Below are 20,907 nucleotides of genomic sequence, written 5' to 3'. Positions count from 1 at the left end.
AATAACAAAATACAAAGATTTGCAATAAAATTAAAATTAATCTCAACAAAATAAGGGAAAAGTGATTGAAATTTCCAGCTGAAAACTCAGTCAAAACTACATTATAATAAATGTTATTAAACAAGTTGGGGGAAAAGGGCTATGGAACAGAATCAAAACCTGGCATCCAAATATGACTTTGGCATCCATTCATTTTGTAGATTTTTAAAGCCAGGCACTGAGTTCAACATAATATATGCAAAATAACACATGTTCTATAATAGAAGAGGCATCATGGTTTTCTGGTAGCTGTATTTTATCTTTTTATTGAGGTCTGTCATGACATTTGCAGATGTACATGTCTATCTAGTCATCATTTCTGGAAGCAGGAGTTGAACGTACCATTAGCAAGCATACTAACGATACCAAACTGGGAGGTGCTGCTGACTCTTTCAAAGGATGACAGGCTTTGCAGAGGGATCTAGATAGATCAAAGCATTGGGCAATCATCAATGGCCTGAAATTCAATAAGTCCAAATGCTGAATTCTGCACCTGGGATGGAGTAATGCCAGACACAAATATAAATTGAGAGAGGAGTGGCTGGAGAGCAGCCCTGCAGAAAGGCACCTGGGGACGCTGGTTGGCAGCAGGCTCAGTGTGACGCAGCAGTGTTCCCTGGCAGCCAAGAGGGCAAACAGCATCCTGGGGTCCATCAAACACAGCATAACCAGCTGGTCAGAAGAGGTGATTATCCCGCTGTACTTAATGATGGTGCAGCCTCACCTTGAGTGCTGGGTGCAGAAGGATGTGAAGGCGTTCAAACGTGCCCAGGCAGCAACAGAGCTGGTGAAAGGGCTGGAAGACATGTCCTGTGAGGAGAGACTAAGGACTTTGGGCTTGTCTAGTTTGAAGAAAAGGAGGCTGAGGAGCAACCTCAATACTCTCTTCCTGAGGAGAGGGAAGTGCAGAGGGAGGGGCGGAGCTCTTCTCCCTCGGATCCAGTAACAGGACACGTGAAAATTCTTCGAAGTGGCATCAGGGGGGGTTCAGACTGGGCATTAGAAAAAATTTATTTGCTGAGAGGATGAAGGTCAAATGCTGCAACAGGCTTCCTAGAGAGGTGGTTGATGTCCCATGCCATTGCATGATTGTGCATAGGTACCTTCCAATTGAACTCTTCTCTTCTCTCTTCTCTTCTCTTCTCTTCTCTTCTCTTCTCTTCTCTTCTCTTCTCTTCTCTTCTCTTCTCTTCTCTTCTCTTCTCTTCTCTTCTCTTCTCTTCTCTTCTCTTCTCTTCTCTTCTCTTCTCTTCTCTTCTCTTCTCTTCTCTTCTCTTCTCTTCTCTTCTCTTCTCTTCTCTTCTCTTCTCTTCTCTTCTCTCTTCCTTCCCCTCCCCTCCCCTCCCCTCCCCTCCCCTCCCCTCCCCTCCCCTCCCCTCCCCTCCCCCTCCCCTCCCCTCCCCTTCCCTTCCCTTCCCTTCCCTTCCCTTCCCTTCCTTCCCTTCCCTTCCCTTCCCTTCCCTTCCCTTCCCTTCCCTTCCCTTCCCTTCCCTTCCCTTCCCTTCCCTTCCCTTCCCTTCCCTTCCCTTCCCTTCCCTTCCCTTCCCTTCCCTTCCCTTCCCTTCCCTTCCCTTCCCTTCCCTTCCCTTCCCTTCCCTTCCCTTCCCTTCCCTTCCCTTCCCTTCCCTTCCCTTCCCTTCCCTTCCCTTCCCTTCCCTTCCCTTCCCTTCCCTTCCCTTCCCCTCCCTTCCCTTCCCATTTATATCTATATCTAAAAATTATCATTGCTAAATTAATGTTTTAGCAATTCTGGTTTTGCTAATGAAAAGAGAGAAAACTCAGGGACAAACAGTAAGAACCTCTCAGGTTAAAGCTGCAAGTATTAAAGAAGAATAAAATAGCATTCTTTCATATTAGGGGAAATACTGTTTTTCAGAATTCAGTTATGAAGGTAACTAGTACAATGAAGTTGTTCATTAGAAACATGGAATATATATCAGCAGAAATAAATTTTTAAAAACTAACATGTCTGATTCATTCAAACTATTTCATCTAATTTTCTGTTTAAAGTATGAAATATATATTATATTGTATGTATGCATATAAATTAAAGAATTCTATGAGAAAGGTATTTTAAAAAGACACAATGTAACGTTTAGCCCTAAAGCCAGATATCAAACAAAATTTTCTTTTTTTTTTTTTTTTAGATGAAATTGCTCCAGAGTAGCTATGAAAAGGTAATGTAAAATCAAAATTCAAAATATGAAGAATATTGTCCTCACCATGGCAAAATTGTTCATTTCTGAGGGACTAGACTTCCTTAAGGTAAAATGTTGAAAATTTGTAATCTTTGAAAATATTTTCTTTAAAATATATATGCTCTTAAGATCAGGCATTCTCTCTAGTTAACTTTCACAGGAAGCTCTGTCGTGGTTTGAGCTCAGAGGGCAACTGAGTACCATGCAGGTGCTCTCTCATCCCTTCCCCCTCAGGAATCGGAAAGAGGAAATAAAGCAGAAGGCTCAGGAGTTGAGATAAGGACAGGGAGAGATGACTCATCCATTACAGTGATGGGCAAAAGACACGCTCATTAGGGCAAGAAAAAGAACATCAATTTAATTCAGACACTAACAACAACACTTAGCAGAGCACCGAGTAGGACAGTGAGAAGTATTACCACATCTTAAAAACACCTTCCCCCACCCCTCTCTTCTTCCTGGGCTCAGCTTTGCTCCCAATGGTTCTACCTCCTCCCCCCAAGTGGCACAGGGGGCAGGGAATGGGAGGTGCAGTCAGTCCTGTTGCTCTCCCTCCTCAAGGTGGGGCGGAACTCACATTCTTCCTCTGCTCCAGTGTGGGGTCCCTCCCACAGGAGACAGTCCTCCATGAACTGTCTCTGATGTGAGTCCTTCCCATGAGCCACAGCCCTTCCAGCTGCTCCAGTGTGAATCCCTCCTGCGTGTTTCTGTCCCTCTAGTGCTAAACTACAACAGCGTGGGCTTCCCACAGAGTCCCGGACTACTTCAGGTGCAGCTGCCTGTTCCAGTGTGGGGTCCTCCACGGGCTTCAGGTGGGCATATGCTCCACCGGTGACCTCCATGGGTGCTCTCACCATGGGCTTCAAGGCAGTCTCTGCACTGGTGCACCCCTCCTTTCCTTCTCCTTTCTTCCACTGACATTGGTGTTTGCACAGGTGTTGTTCTTGCCACTCATCCTCACAACTCCCAGGTTCCCCTTCTTAAATATGTTATCACAGAGGCGCAGCCACCCTCACTAATTGGTTCAGCCTTGACCAGAGGCAGGTCTGACTTGGAGCCAGGGGAGCTTTCGAGAAGCTTCTCACAAAACCCTGCCACACACCCAAAACCAGCACAAACTGGAAAACAAAGTGGTAGAAAGAGCTTTTATCAGTTTTCAAGAGTACGCGAAGAAAAAGTTCCTTTAATGAATACTTAGCAGTGATGTTTAAAATAACAAGATCAGATAAGAAAACAAGCATTTTTCCCCAGCAGTCAAAAAAACCCACTTGAAATGTTTCTGCCTTTCAGAGAGCTTTTAGCTGTTATTTCTGTTGTTATTACTGTTATTAGCAAGTATTTTGGAGGAAATCTTTTAGCAAATGCATTTGTGCAATTATTGCCTTTTCTAAATAGAACCATGTGAAACAGAATCAATGTTTATATGTCACACTGAAAAATCTTCAAAACATCCTTACATGGGAGTCAGAGCCAGTAATGCAAATATTGGGAAAGAAAAAAAAGATCTTAGAAAAAATAGGATCTTTATCTTTCTCTCCTATATGTTTTATTAAAAATAAAATAAAAGAAGCTGAGAAAAGATCTTTATTTCACCCTTTATAATAATAAAAGTTCTTTCACACATAAGTTAAAATAGTCAGTAGTTTGGCTTGTTGCTTTCAGGTTAGTTTTGGTTTCAGTTGTAACCATAGTGTCATAGAATCATAGAATATCTCAAGTTGGAAGAAACACATAAGGATCCACAAGTCCAACTCTCTGCTCCTTGCAGAACTACCTAGAACTAAATCATGTGACAAAGAGCATCATCCAGAAGCCTCTTGAAGTCTGGATCACTTCCCTGAGGAGCCTGTTCCAGTGATCAACCACCCTCTCAGTGGAGAACCTTTTGCTAATGTCCAATCTGAACTTCCCCTGATATAGCTTCATTCCCTTCCTTTCTGTCCTGCTGTTGGTTACCAGAGAGAGATCAGCACCTCAGAGAGAGACCTGCTGCCCCCCTTGAGGAAGTTGTAGACTGTGATGAGGTCACCCCTCAGCCTTCTCTTCTCCAAGCTGAACAAACCAAGTGACCTCAGCTGCTCTTCATAAATCTTTCCCTTGAGGCCTTTTACTTTCTTGGTTGCCCTCCTCTGAACACACACTATTAGTTTGATGTCCTTCTTATATTGAGGCACCCAAAACTGCACGGGACTCAAGGTGAGGCTGCCCCAGTACAGTATAGACTGAGACAATGACCTCCCTTGACAATCTATCTGTGCTGTGCTTGATGCACCCCAGGACACGCTTGGCCCTTTTGGCTGCCAGGGCTCACTGTTGACTCATATTCAACCCAAACCCCCAGATGTCTTTCTGCAGGGCTGTTCTACAGCCTCTCATCCTCCAATTTATATGCGTAACCAGGATTACCCTGTTCCAGTTAGAGAATCCAGCACTTGCTCTAGTTAAATTTCATATATTTGGTGAATGCTCAGCTCTCTCGCCTATCCAGATCTCTCTGTAAGGCCTCTCTCTACCCTTGAGGGAGTCCACAGCTCCTCCTAATTTAGTATTGTGGGCAAACTTATTTAATGTGCATTTGATTCCTGCATCCAGATCATTTATAAAAACACTGAAGAACATTGGCCTTAAAATTGAGCCCTGGGGAACCCCACTGGTGACTGGCTGCCAGATTGATGTAACCCCATTTACTAAAACTCTTTGAGTCTGACCCATCAGGCTATTGCTCACCTGTCATATTATGGGCTTGTCTAGCTATGTGCTGGACATTTTGTCCAGAAGGGTACTGTGCAAGACAGTGTGAAAAGCTTTGTTAAAATCTAAATCCATCACATTTAGTGGCTTCCCTTGGTCAACTAGATGGGTGACTTTGTCATAAAATGAAATTTAGTTAAGCAGGACTTTCCCCTCATGAACCTGTGTTGGCTATGACCAATGGCTGCATTATCTCTCAGATGTTTTTCAATAACTCACAGAATAACCATCTCCATAATTTTACCTGGCACTGAAGTGAGATTGACAGGCCTGTATTTACCAGGTTCTTCCTTCTTTTCCGTCTTGAAAACTGTGACAATTCTTGCCAGCTTCCAGTTGACTGGAACCTCTTCAGACTCCCAGGACCATTGGAAAATAATGGAGACAGGTCCCATGATGACATTGACCAGCTCTTTCAGTACTCTGGGATGAATATTGTCAGGCCCCATAGACTTATGTGCATCCAGCTGGAGCAGAAGGTCTTGAACAATTTCAGGGTCAACTGGGAGTTTATCATACTCCCAGCCACAGTCTTACAACAAAGGACTCCAGAAGTCTCAGGGCCCATCATCAGTGCTGAAGACAGAGGCAAGGAAGGTATTAAACATCTCCACTTTATCTGCATCCCTATTTGTGAGGTAACCAACCTTGTCCAGTAACAGAGCAAAGTTATCTCTGATTCTCCTTTTGCTTCTAACACATTTAAAAAAACCCTTTTAGTTGTCCTTCACAGTGCTGGCCAGCTTGAACTCTAATACAGCTTTGACCATGTGAATTTTCTCCTTGTAATGGCAAAGAGTATCTATGTGGTCCTCCCGTGTTGCCTGTCCTTGTTCTAATGTCTGTACACTTTCCTTTTCTGATTAAGTTCTAGAAGAAGATCCCTGCTCATTCAACCCAGTCTTCTGCCCCGCTTGCTTGACTTCTGACACTTTGCAATTATCTGCTCCTGTGGTCTTAAGATATGGCTCTTAAAAAATTACCAGCAATCATGGACCCCAGTACTTTCAAAAGCAGATTCCCCAGGGGATCTTACTGCTCCTTCAGCAGCCCGAAGTCTGCTCTCCCCCTTTAGAGGATTGAAGATTTGCTGGTGGTTTTTCTGCTATCACCAACAATTTGAAACTCAACTACTTCATGGTCACTGTGACAAAGACAGCCATCAATCACCACTTTGCCCATGAGTCGCTCTCTGTTTGCAAACAACAAACCTAGGACACCTTTACTAGTCAACTCCCTTAGTGCCTGCACCAAGAAGTTATCTTCAACATGATTCAGAAATTTTCTGGACCTGTTTCTGTCTGCTGTATGATATTCCCAGTTGATGTATGGGAAGTTAAAGTCACATAAGGACAAGAGCAACTGATCTAGAGATATCCCTTAATTGTTTGTAGAATAATATACAGGTGTCATTGTCCTGGCTGTGTGGTTGACAGTACACTCCCACAACAACATTCGCTTTGTTTGCTTTCCCCCTCATCCTTACCCAGCGGGTCTCAACCATGTCATTGTCAGCTGTAAGCATCATATAGTCCAACCCCTCCCTTAGATAGAGCTCCATTCTTCTACCTCTTCTGTCCTGCCTATACATCCTGAAGATCCTATAACCATCCATCATGGCACACCAGTCACAGGACTCATTCCACCAGGTTTTGTTTATGCCAATGATGTTGTAGCTCTGGGATTGAGTCAAAGCTTCTAGCTCCTCTTGCTTATTTCTCACGCTGTGCACATTAGTATAAAGACACTTCAAATGTACTCCAGTGTACCCAGCACATCATGGAGCAGACTGAAGTACCTCCCTAGCACACCATCCTTCAAACACTGGCATGCTGCCAACAAGCTTATCTGTAGCGAGTCTGGTTTTATCCCTTTCCCTCTTCAAATCTAGTTTAAAGCTCTTTCAATGAGCCCTGCTAACTCCTGTGGAAAGGTCCTTTTCCCCCATTGAGACAGGTGTATCCCCTCTGTTGCCAGTAGACCTGGTGTCGTGTAGATTAACCCATGATCAAAAACCCCAAAATTCTGCTGGTGACAGCACTCTTGGAGCCAGATGTTGGTCTGCTGGGTCTTCCTGTTTCATCTCTTATCAGTCCTTGCAACTGCAAGAATAGAGGAGAACAGTACTCGTGCTCCTGAACATTTAAGCAGTTGTCCCAAGGATCTGAAGTCTCTCTTGATTGCCCTTGGAATTCCTACTGCAACTTCATTGCTGCCTACATGAAAAATCAATAATGGATAGTAATCTAAGGACCATACCAGGGTAGAAAGTCTTCTCATCACATCTTTAACCCAGGCTCCAGTAGGGCAGCAAACTTCCATAAGAAGTATTTCAGGCCTTGCCATTTGGCAACTTGTAAATTCAAACAGCAGATGAAGAAACTTTAACACAAGCAACTGTAACAGTCTTTCTTAACATATATCTTCCTGGATGTTTCTCACTCACCAGGACTACCAGCAAGGTGTGAAGGCTGTTATCTTGAGGGATGCCACTGTTTCTTTCCACATGCTATCAGGCAATGTGGGACTCCACTGAAGATGCTTTTCTTCATGTACCTCCTCCATTTTTTTGGGGGTGTTTTTTTTTGTTTGTTTGTTTGGTTTTGGTTTTGTTTTGTTTTGTTTTTTTAAATACTCAAGTTTAATCTTTGTAGATATAAGCACAAGAGAAATCTCTTAAGGTTTGAGTAAAAGTTTGTGACACAAATATCACATGCATCCACATATGCATGTTGGGAATTATACTCCTTTATTTAGAGGTCACCTGTAAGCAAAAGTGATTTATGGACATTAGTTAATTTCATCATTGGAAGATAACATGATGCTATCAACATATTTGATTGTTTCCATGGAGACGAATGGTTTCTGGGAAAACAATCCTGGTCAGGAGCTGAATACAAATTGCATGAGATCTTGGGATAGGTATGAAATTGACACAGGTCAATACGATTTAATTTGCAAGGTCACAAACACATTTCCCACTTTCTGTATTATTAGACATAATAATAAGGTCCCTATAACTCTTCCTTTACATCTATTTGAAAATTAAAACTCTACGATACTCAATAACTCTCACTGCTTTAATTACTTTAGTTCTGAAGGTCCTGTACAACTTTGTTTTGGATTACTTTGGTGGCTGTTTATCTGGGACTGGAAAATTCCCTTCCCTTCCCTTCCCTTCCCTTCCCTTCCCTTCCCTTCCCTTCCCTTCCCTTCCCTTCCCTTCCCTTCCCTTCCCTTCCCTTCCCTTCCCTTCCCTTCCCTTCCCTTCCCTTCCCTTCCCTTCCCTTCCCTTCCCTTCCCTTCCCTTCCCTTCCCTTCCCTTCCCTTCCCTTCCCTTCCCTTCCCTTCCCTTCCCTTCCCTTCCCTTCCCTTCCCTTCCCTTCCCTTCCCTTCCCTTCCCTTCCCTTCCCTTCCCTTCCGTTCCCTCACACAATGGGACTTGAAGATGTCTTGCACAATCCAGACCTGTTCAGTTTGACTTTTTTTTTTTTTTTTTTAAATTGAAGGGGACTGGGAAAAATCCAGTGGAGGGATGAAAAATGTAACCCTTCCCTGTACATGCTATTAATTGCAAGCTTTATTTTTTATTGCCATTGGTCTCCACTTAGGAATCATTTAAAATAGATATTTTCCTTTATTTTTATGATAACCTCAGCAAACTGTTCACATTCCAAAATTTATTGCTAAAGATGTTAAATAAAGTTCAATAACTGGAGGGTTATAATCAACAGGGGAGAAATGATGCACTGATAATAATGTTAAATGGTTCTAATGTGACTGTTCTCTTCTATAATGCCTCATTCATCCCATTTTGGTAATACAGTAAGCAAGCTGCTCTAATAGACAGGGAAAAATAAAATGATATCAATTCAAGAGTGAGCAGCTGCTGGTAGAGTTTATAGAGCTGAAAAAGAGAAAGTTTTGAGATTGTAGGGTCTGTTTACATCTGATGGGTTCAGCTCAGAGAGACCTACTGCCTCCAACAGAAGCAGGGAGTTTAGTTTCCTGGTGGGAGTTGAGAGCTGTTCCCCATCTGGCCTCATGACACTGTGTAGGTGCACAACAAGTCCTGCTCCATCATGGGAACCTGGCTTCTATCTCTTGAGATGAGCTCAGTGAGTCTTTCAGCAAGTCTGAGTCAAATTCCGAATTTAGGGGATGGTGCCCAGATACAAAAGTTCCATATTGACAGACAGCAATTAATGAGTTTTATTTTTACTTTGATACACTTGCTGTGATAGGCTGAAAATTGACCTGTACTTCAGATTTTATCTGGTTTGCTTCATATTACAGTGGCTGTTTGTACCTGTGACAAGGTCATGAGTGAGACAGTCCGAGCAAAAGCAACTCTTTTTATTACAAATATTAGTACAGCTAGAAAAACAGACAGAAGAAGGAAAAAAAAACAAAAACCCATCCTAGAAAACTTTGATGATAAATACTATCTGAGAACAATTCCAATTTTCACTTCTATTTTGCCTTGAATATTTTTTGTATGTAGACAAAAGTTCTATATTCCCAAGGCTGGGCTATGTCTTTTAATTCACAGTTCATTGCCTAATAGGAAATGTTAGCAGCACTATGATTACATCTCAGATAGAAATGGATGCTGCACAGCATTGCCCACAAAATACCATCTAACAGAGAAATTTTGAGGTACAACATGCATATTGGATGTAGACTTTTGTCTTTAAAACACTTGCTACAGTCAGAATAGAATGCACCTGGATACTGCATACACATCTGTTAAGAACTCTAGGAGCCAGACATGCCATTCCAAGAAAATAATGCCTCAGGAAGAATATAGCTCATAAAAAAAAAAAAAAAATGCACCTGAACAGAGTGGGAGGTATGACATCTTATGCAGTCAGGCAGCCTTTTAATTTTTTTCTAGGGTTTCCTAAGAATAAGTCTGCCTTAAAACCAGCCTGACACTGTTAAAGTTTGTGAATGTTGGGTGAAGCCTGTGCCATGGGGGAAGATCTATATCACCTCTGCCTGGCTTGAAGTGACAAGGTTAATAAGGTCTGAGCTGGAAAGCAAAGAAGCATTAGACAAACTTTGTTAAGTAACTGCTGCTGGCTTCCCACTTTCAGTAAGACATTCGGGAGGGGAGAGCAGGGAAGAACAGACACTGGTGACAGTCAGTAGTGGCCTATCAGAGTGACTACCTTGTAGAACAAAAATCTGAGAAATCTTGGAATTTAAATCTCTTGGAAAACAAAAACCCACACCGGCAGATGGTAAATCACTGCGTGGTGTCGTTCTGCATCCAGTTTCCTCACAAAAGCTCTGCTTATCAAAATCTCTGAGAAACTATGACAAGTGTCTTTGTCGAGAAGCAGTAAGATGGACTATGCTCTGCAACCACGACTGTGCTGGTAGAGCCACAGGGATTACTCCTGATTTAGACCAGAATAACCAACAGCAGGATTTAGCCTGATGTGTTTGAAGGGCCAGTGACAGAATAATAACTTGTAAATTGAAGAAAAAGTTGTCTTGGGTCAGACAGTGATTTCCACAGCTGATGAGGCAGACAAAATGGAACTTCCTGGACAAAACAACACAAGTATGAAAATACATGCTGAGTACAGATACCTGCAAAATATTGCCTTTTAAAATCTTTGAGCTTGGATTATCATATATCAAATAAAAGTGAAGAAACAATTACTGTAGAGAAGCAATTTGTAAGCTGTAAAATATGACTGCCTTTGGATTAAATATAAAAACAAAATAGAAGTAGGCGGTGTCTCCTCTTCATTGGCAGAAATATTAGGCCATGTTTTGATCCTATTTACCTATCCACAAACATCAAATAAGTCGGTGTCATTCTTATTTATCCTTATCAATCTGATGCTGGAAATAATATCACTCTCTTTTGTAATAATTTTTCAATTGAAAGAACAGTGAGAGAATTTTTGGTTTAGAACTGGTTTTCACCCTTTTTGCTAGGCAAAGGAAAACCTAAACCAAAAGGGTTTTTACATATCACAATATGTAATAGATGTGATTTAGAGAGGAACAATGGCTCTCAGTTGTGGTTTGGTTTTTTTTTTTTCCCTGAGCAGAATGAAAAAAGACACTAAATGATTTTTTTTTTTTTTTTTTGACAGTGGATAGAGGGATTAATTATAGTTCTTCACTTTAAAGTAGCTGTGTTAGTATCATGCATGTTAAGTAAGTTTACAGTTGTGTGATATCATAATTGGAATTTAGTAAGCTTTGAACTACTCACACTTGAATTGAGATCTGTGAGCCTCGAGCAAAGCTTTTGACAGCTCAAATGCTAGAATGGAAAACTGTGATAGAATTACAATATATAAAGTCCCCTAGATCCTCTTTCTCTCTTCTTCTGACACTATGCATTATTTCCAACAGCATCCATCAAGGCTGTGGTGTGGGTCACACAACTGTCCTGTAAACTCTTTTCATGTCTTTCACGGTCATTGAAAAGTCTACCATGATAGCTAGAAATACTCAGAAGCGTAAAATCAGCATGTTGCAGCCAACCAGTATTACCACAGAGGATGGTTAGTCTATGAAAAGCATGGTGTTCTATGTATGTTGCTGCTGATGAAGAGATAATAAACACAACGGCTAATGAGGGCTGGGATTTTTTTCCTTTACTCCAGGCTGTCCCTTTGCAGCAAGTGCTGTGCAGAGGAACAGACAAGCTGGAGTCACGGTTTTGAAGAAGGCCTGCATGGAGACAACAATGTTTACCTCATCTACTCTTTCAAATCTCCTGTAGCTTTCAGTAAGTGAAAAAAAGCATTTTTATTTTATTAAAAGAAATTGTAATTAAGGAAACGTCGAAACAATTAACACCTCACTGACATGCATCTTATGTAACCCTGTAGTGCAGAGAATCAGTGTTGCACCTGAAGTTTTGAACTTCTTTCCATTTGTATCTTTAAGGCAGGAATGAAAGATAAAAGCAGTTAAATATTTTTCTTTCAGAAAACTTTTTCAAATACAACTTCATAGATTGAGAGATCACGCAGATAACATCCAACAACAGGAAAGTGAGCAACGTAGACAAAGAAATAAACTTGTACTGGAACAGGGTGACCTTGGGAACTTGTAGGCCATATTATCTGAAAAAGAAGACAAAACAAAAATTCCCAAGTGTTTTAGTGAAGAAAGATTTTCCCAAATGTGAGATTTCAAAATACTCCTGAAATTCAATCACATTGTAAAATAGTGATGTTCTAGAAAGTCAAATGTTTGTTTTCTTTACTGAACTGCAAGTTCTTCAGTTTTAAAAATTAGTTTAGTATTCATCACATTTTTTTTCTTACTTCCTGATTTCTGCTGTTACTCATACTTTTTTGAACCATTCTCTACTGACCATTTATAGACATGCTTAGTTAGATAATCTTTCCATTTCACCAAAAATGGTCTTATCTGTATTTGCACATACAGAAGCATACAGGAATTACTTTTTAATAATATCTCTTACGTTCCTGGACAGGCTGGTTTACCCAAACATGCAATTCCCATCTTGTTTTATGGACTTCAGTCAGAAAGAAGTCTGAATAGCAGATAGAGACATGCAGTTTTTCAAAGACTGGAAATTTACTACATAATTAAAAACTCAAACTTTTGTTAAGGTATTTCAAATGAAATATCAATATTGATATCAAATAAAATATATCAATAAACTCTTATTAACCTAAAATTACTGTAGATTTAAATATTATCATGTGACTTGTGGAAGCTCTTTTTAAATTTCAGCAACAAATATTGTTCAACAGGAAATCCAAGAACTCAGTTATTTTCTTCATAGAATATTTGACTTCAGATAAATCCAATGTTACTTCATAAGCATCCACTGCATGGCAGATGCATTTTCACCTCCCAAGCACTTAGCTGAAACCTTAACACATTTAGCTAGATTAGCAACAGTTTGAAAATATTTAGCCAACTCTGTTTTCCTTTTGAACATGAATGACTGAAAGGTGGTTTGCAGGGAAATTTAAGGGAGCCTTTATTTATGTGGTTAGTATTTTAAGAAGTTCACAAGCTGCCAGAAAACACAAGTACTGCTGTATTTGAACAAGCTGAAAATATTTAATTTCAATTGATACAGATAAATGGTTACTTGCTTTGTAACTTATTTACTTGTAGCAATTGCTTTGCAACTTATTTACTTATAGCAACTTATAATGTTTTTGAATATTGCTAATATTGCTTAATAACTCTGCTTGCCCAGACTGTTCTGTGGAATTTTACCAAGGACTGCAGTGTTCATCAAAACAAAGCAGTTTCCTGTGAAAACTTATCACAATGTTCAGCAAAATAAGAGACATGTCCTTGGAAAGCAGATGTGTTCTAACAAGTTGAGTCTTTGTGGACTATAGATAGCCATATATGGACAGTAGAAATTATATGCTAGTGTTTTTAGATAAGATAGAGGGGATAAACTGGCTGGAACCACTCTTGTTATTCAAGAAATTGGCTAAGAGAATCTGTGCATGTTCTGAGGAAAAGTACAAGGTGAAGAAGACTGCAAGCCTTCCTCCCAAAGACCCCCGAAAACACCCACCAGGAGGCAATGCGCAGGTGCAAAGAGAACATAAACTGCTGACACCAGCCTTTCGAACTAACCCAGCCTTACTCATGCATATGTATGTTTGTGTTATGTAATCCAATGAATATGTATATCCACACTCTATAAGTTTCTGGTAAAATGTGCTGGGTGTGTGCAGACTTTGTGGAGAAATCCCCTTGCACCCCGGCACTGGAATAAACATGCCTGCTTTATTACTCTCTCCGAGTTGTAGAGTTTGTTTCTGTGAATCACAATTCAGCTAATATTCAGCTGAATTCCCCTAATGTGATCCACTACTTCCTGGAAGCAGGAACTCAGATAAGAATTTTCTTCAGGTGTCAGCAGCTCTCCAACTACAACATTTTACATGATGAAACATAACTTTAATTTACTGGATTTGTAAAGAAAATGGGATATTAACAATCATGTTGTTGGAAAAGCAGTCCCAGGAACTTCCACTAAAGAGTATCATGCAATTATAACTCCTTCAGTGTAAAACTCTGCCTTACATAAAACATAGTTTAACAGTGGTTGGATCTAAGAAAAAATTGTTTATCAATTCAATAAATCAAAAGAGAATTTTTTAGTTTCATCAATATGTATTTGATTTCAATAAAAGCTTTAAAAATGGTATTATTCTTGCAAATGAAAAAATCCTGAAAATTTTGTGTCCATTTTCACAATTTAAACTATTATTCCAATTCCATGAAATAAACCTAACCAGTCAGATTTTACCACAGAATGATAATTCTGAATTTTCCCACCCCTAACTGAAATCCACGTCTTTAAAACACCAATATTTTTAACTGCTATAACAGACATGCAACAACTCAGCTATGTAAGATCTGAAGGAATCTGTGGTAACTGTCAGTTATCAATATGTAGCAGTATTTAGAAAATGACAACTTTTGGAAGAGATTTCTCTACTAATCATAGGTGAAATTAATTATTAACTGAACAACAGGTAGAGCAGCATCTGAGTCTGATTATCTGTTATGCATATAACTATTTAAAATAATGATAAATGTGATATTGTTTATCCCTGTTCAAAGGCAAAGCAAAGCAAAAATATGTCGTAGCTGAAGAAAAATGGGATGAAACATTTACAAAATTATACATAGTGACATCTTGCTATATATTAAAATTTAACTCAATAATTTCTTTGCACACGTAGTTTTGTTCATGACAATATACACTGTAGAATTCTACTCAGTTATATTTTAGATCAAACATTGACAAATATCAGTAAAAGTAGTGGTTTAAGCAGCAGTCTTCCTGTTTCTACTTCATAGAGAAGAAAATTTATTTCTTAATATTTATTTCTGTAAACAAGCAAACCACTAGTTCACAGGACAAAAAATCTACAATATCAAGTTTCTTAGTCTCTTCGGTTTCATAAACAGAAGTCCCCTTCCCCTAAATTCTCACACAGCGTCAGGTGTGCCATCTAGCTCCTTGTAAGTACAAATTCAAACACAACGAGAACAGCTCATTTTAGACGTTGCTCAAAATACAGATTGATTCCTACTACCTGTAACAGTCCTTCAAACAATATTTCAGCATGTCCCCATGCTGCACAAGGATATGCAACATTTATTTTTATTGTCAGGCTGTAGCAGTCTGATAACATGAGACATGCCATTCTAATTTTTTCAGGAACTTTGAGGTCAGTTGCTCTAAAGAAATATGTCTTAATAATGTAAAGGCATAATTTGACCCAAAGAAGACCAAGGACACTCAAGACATGTGAATGTGCCCTTTTTTCTGGTGTAATGCCCTGAGAAAACCCTTTATCATAATAGCTAGTAATAGCCTATCTGGTAGTTTAACTTGCTAGTAAGAAACAAAATGAGGCAGATAATTTTTAGCATTTCATATTCATTACTTACAAAGAACACTTGTCTTCCATATCATATAGTATTGTTTCTGATCCCTAGCTGGGTAAAAATCTTTAAAATGAATCAATGAAATCAGAATAAAAATGAAACTATAAGACTGTAAAAATTAATGATTACAGATGAAAATATCAGTTCTGGTGAGCCCACATTCTATTCTTGATTTCATTAATTTCATGAATTTACTTTCATACAAATATGTAGTTCAACTTCACAGTATGTAAATGTCTGTGTCACATACAGATCTTTAAAACAGGAATTTAATAGAATCCAAATGATACATATAGATGTAGGTGTGCCATTTCTTATTTTGTGTCATACACAGTGACATCAAAAATTCATACACTAACAAATGTGTTGAAGTTTTTTTTTCCCTTTTCAGTTTTTCTTTAGGAATTCCATCTTATCTCCCATCTGATAAGAAACAAAAACAATTACCAAATGTTTTTAAAATTACTTTGATTTTTTTGAGAGTAAAAACCTTCTGGAAATGTCTGTGTGCAAATAGAGCTCCTAGAGTTAACAACAGTTTTTGTAAACAGTACTAGCTTCATTTGTCACATTAAAAAATTTCAAATACTAACAAAAGAAAGTTGTCTTTTTTTTTTTTCTTTACATGTCTGCATGTATTCTTTTCTGAGTCATCCAACACCTAGCTATCCTGTCCTGCCACACAATTTTAATCATTTCTATATCTTATCTTTTATATTGCAAAGCTGCATGCTATTTTCAGCCCACACAGCTGCAGAACTTTGTGAAAATTTACGAAAAATGATACTTTTTATTTACAATGGAAAAGGCTAAGGCATCAAATGAAGTAAGATTCTCAAGTTTCCTCTAGAAAACTTCAGCATTCTGATACAACAGAGTCTGAAATGAAGGAAAGGGTCAAGACGATTTTTTTGTTTGTTCATTTCCACTTCTGACACACTCCTGTTCTGCTGCTGATTACACAGGGAAAAGATACCACGGTGTTTATGTTCAGCAGCTAGGAAAATGGTATCAAAGTCAAGCACAGTGAAATTAGATTTTAGATCCCATGTCGGTATCAAAGAGAAAATATTTCATATCAAGTCCCTGCAATGATTGGTAACAAGAAAGTTATATTAGTTCTAAAGCATTTGGTGATTTGGAGAGTTAACAGGCTACTCCTTTTCCTTCCTTATCCAGATGCTGTCCTGCTTTTCTGCCTCTCTTTTCTGTTTGTTGCTATTGTGACTTAATCCCTTCATAAATTTCCATTATGGAGTCTCAGCTTGAATTTATAATACCTTGTATCTGCTTCTCAAACAAAATACTGTGCAATCTCATGGCTTATTCAAAACACTGACCTTTTCAGCTATGAAATTAATTTTTGACAAACACGCATTCCATTTTTTAAATTTTATTTCATCTCTACAATAAAAACTGCATGTAAGCAAATGGTGTTGGCTAAACTTTCCACACACATAACGTATTCTTTTTATTACTGGCAATGTCTCTCCTTCTTACTGTTTTACTAAGCATCTGGTATGAGACAAGGACTATCCTTACTTACACTCCCAATGATTAATATATCTTTGACAAATTTCTGCAAAAGATTGATGAAGGTTCATAAGACCTGCTGCAACTTCTGGGAGCTGTTGTGCATAAAGCAGCAGAGCATACCTGGGAGCATAGTAAGCATGTGGCTTAAACAAATCCGTCTGTATGTCCCGAGGATAAAAGCATCTGTGCCTATTTCGATAGGCCCCAGTCACACAGGGTGGTTTATGCCTGTTAAGGAATGCTCTACCTCTTTTATAATCAATGCTTACATGAAAGCATTCTCCTTTGTCTGCCGTTTTGCCTCTCACTTAGTCTGTAAGTATAAGTAGGGGGAAAAAAAAAACCCACAAAAAATAAAATCTCTTTGTGTCTTCAAAAAGATACTACAAAAAGGCCTAAACAACTTAAACAAGACCTTCTCCATATGGGTGGACAATAACATGCTCAAAGCCAGTGCCAGCGGCGATATAATTTACTTCTCATGCTTGCTGAGTATTTAAAAATTCATCTACAACCTCAAAGTGACTAGGAAGGTTTATTCCTTTATGACTCTGAATAACCACTGGTTGGGAAATCTCAGAGTCTGGAGGTCTATTTAGGGAAATGTGGTGGTTTAGCCCCTGCCGGGGTCTGAGACCACGAGGCCGCTGCCCCTCCCCCACAAAGGGAGTGAAATACAAAGCCCCAAGACTGAAATAAGGAAAGGTTTAATACAACAGTGCAACAGCAACACAACAAACAACAGCAATAACAATAACAGTAATAGTGATAGCAACGAACAGAGCAAAATAGCTACCAAATACAGCAGTGAGAAGCACGACGTACAAAACCACGAGTGCACCGCGCTCCGCGCCAGGAAATGTGACCTGCCAGGATGTGACGTCCGCATGGTATCTGAATAACCTGGATAGAGCTCCCCCCACTGCTGGGGAAACTTAACCCTATCCTGGTTAAACCAGGACAGGAAAATATACAAATCTTGAATGCCTGTCCTTCCATCTGCACAATATTCAATGTCAAGTTGACAAAGTAAAGGTGTCATTCTTGAGAACTGTCTTTCCTGTGACATTCACATTGTCATAATAAAAATCGAGTTTTTAGAAAAGCCTTTCATGAAAATAATTGTTACCTACAGATAGAAAAATAGAAACTGCATTGCTTTCCTTTTTTTTTTTTAGGTTTATAAAATATCTATTTGAAATCATAGCACTATGCATTAAACCTAGCACATCTGGTAACCTAGAGCTGTATATATAGCTCCTGTTAACATATTTCTAAAAGGAAGTTCATTGCCAGATATATTTTTATTATTTTTTACTTTTGAAAATGAGGACTGGATCTTATATTGCTGTGTGAGAAACAAGAAACCAGGCCTGCGAGAAACTAAGAAAAACAGCCTGAGAAAGCAAAAGTTGAGGCTGATCAAAGAAATGCCTCAAACACTCACAAGACAAAACTATGAGTCACAGGGTGCATTCTGTGGAGGTCGAAGTTGATAAGGCTGCCCCAATAACACAAGATGGGACTGGAGAAGGGAGCCCTGTGGAGACAGGACGGCTCTGCTCTGGTGCATCTGGACAAATTTCAAGGGCCATCTGTCCGGTGAATGACCTTTGCTTCATTATCCACAAAATGCATATTAAAGTTAACACCCGTCAATATGCTAATGAGGGCTAACATGATCATGCTAATTACATCATCCCATGAAACACCTTACCCCTCCCCATACATGGGATACGTAGGTATGTGGGTCGACCTAGGGGATGGACCCAAGGAAAGTGGGTATAAATCAAGAAGGGGGGGGGGGGGGGGGGGGGGGGGGCGGGGCGGAGCCTGAGACAGAGTGCAGTGAAGTGAAAAAGACAGATGCCAGCGAAAAAGACGGATGTCTCCTGTGCTTCCTGGAACCCTCATTGGCGGGATCAGCACAGAAACCCAAACCGGTGATCTGTATTTCCCCATTCCCTCTATCTCCCTCTTTTCCCTTTCCTATTAAGAAATGCAAGGCATATTATATTGCTTGCCACAACTTGCTATATACTTAACCAACCATCATGTATTCAATTAGTACATTGTGAGTAGTTAATAAATGTTTAGACTTGGAGACTTGTTGTCTGCTCCATTGGGGATTTGCAAATCTGAGTCACTTGTCCCCCTTGTCTGAGCGGGACATGACATGCTGTGACAATGAACTCAGGATTCAAATCCTGTAGGCACAGAACTTCCTATAGTAAATGACAACAATTATCATACCCCCTCATAGTTAAAGGTGATTACTTGCACTTTATTTAATAATAAAACTGCAACATCTTCAGTAGAGAAACTATCTCTGATCATGTGTTTGCATAGATCTGAGGAAAACAAGCCCTTGACCTTCCTGAGGCATCAGAATCATCCTGTAATACAAATGCTCAATTATTAATATTATTGTGGGCAATAGCATTTTGGAAGGATGCTCCAAATTGACTCATAATTGACTGATACTTAATTTCTGATGTGAATATCTGGAGCAAATTTGAGTCCCTTGTTAAAAGGTTGCTTAAAAATCCAGTCACAGAAAAAAAAAAAAAAAAAAAAAAAAAAGCAGGCTATATCTGCACTAATAAATTAAGCCATGCTAGGAAATGTTCCAAGTATCATAATCACATGTATTTTTCAGTTGGTAGTATGCTCTCTGGCAGGTACTCTGCCTGGGTCAACCATCAGTCTCTCAGACAATCCCTTGGCACCATTATGGAGTTTGAGACCAGTCCCCAGTTAAGCAGGAGCCTCTTTTGGAGGCTAGGAAGATTTAATGGTTCAGATTCCAGCCTTTCTGCACCAGCTGGGCTCGATGCCAGCAAACTCCTTAGCACCGTTTTACTTGGTATCACAGATGTTGCCATAGGGGCCAGATATCGCAGTGTCGTTGCTTACAATTTTATCAACAGCAAAGTCATCTGTCACAGCTCTGGAATGTGCTCATCATTTTGTTTAACTGATTTATATTTCAGTTTAAACTGTTCAGTGTCTTCAACCGCTTCTGTTCTTGTACATGGCCAGATTGCAAACAGCAGGGAAAAAACCCTATCATCCATAAGCAAGTATTTCATTTCTTGGCTGAAAATTCCACACAGGAGAGAGGTCTTTAGTTCATATGCTAGCAAATGCATTTACAGCTGAGACACCATCACAAAATGGACTGCCAGTTATAAGTTTGTACATGACTGAACCGGTCCAACCCACTTGCATTCAAATTATCTAAAATGAATAGTCCAATATCTGCTATATTTCAGTCTACACTTGTCATTCTGTGCATAGAAGTTCAGACCACCTGCCAGCTGTTTTACTATTAAACTGGTTTTGGGGGGATTTTCTCTCTTATCGCAGATATTTTTCAGAAAAAGCTAGGAACTGTTTCCCGACAATATTCCCAACCAATAATGATGGATGAATCTCCAAAGCTGTATGTTCTCACAGGATCCCTCTCCTCTCTGTCCAAATAATAATTTGGAAGTGGCTGGTTAGAAGTCAGGAATATCTATTTGGAGCTTCTCAGAAATATCTTAGTGAGCAGGGGAAGGATTCCAGGCAATAAGATTTTCCCTTGTCATACCAGGACAGGAAGGGTAGGCAGCCCCAAGAGCTTTTGAAAGAAGACAAAGTAAACTCCAAGGTCTATTTTGCAGTTACATTATTGAATGAGTTTTATAGGGAATTCTCTCTTTATGCCAGACCATTTCCACAGCAACAAAGAAAATTTTTACTCTTTCTGTGTCTCAGACATGGAAACTGAAATTTCTGTCCCACACTATCTGTACAGGTTTTTTTAATACTTAAATTGGAAGCTCCTCCAGGCAAAAGCTGAGTCTCAACACAGCACACACAGCTCCCAGTACAGCTGACTCTGACCCATACTAGCAGTACACACTGTAAACAACTCAGATATTATGTGATCTGA

This window comes from Strix uralensis, chromosome Z (assembly GCF_047716275.1).
Source record: "Strix uralensis isolate ZFMK-TIS-50842 chromosome Z, bStrUra1, whole genome shotgun sequence".
In the NCBI taxonomy this organism is placed as follows: Eukaryota; Metazoa; Chordata; class Aves; order Strigiformes; family Strigidae; genus Strix; species Strix uralensis.
This window is presented reverse-complemented; position numbering follows the sequence as displayed.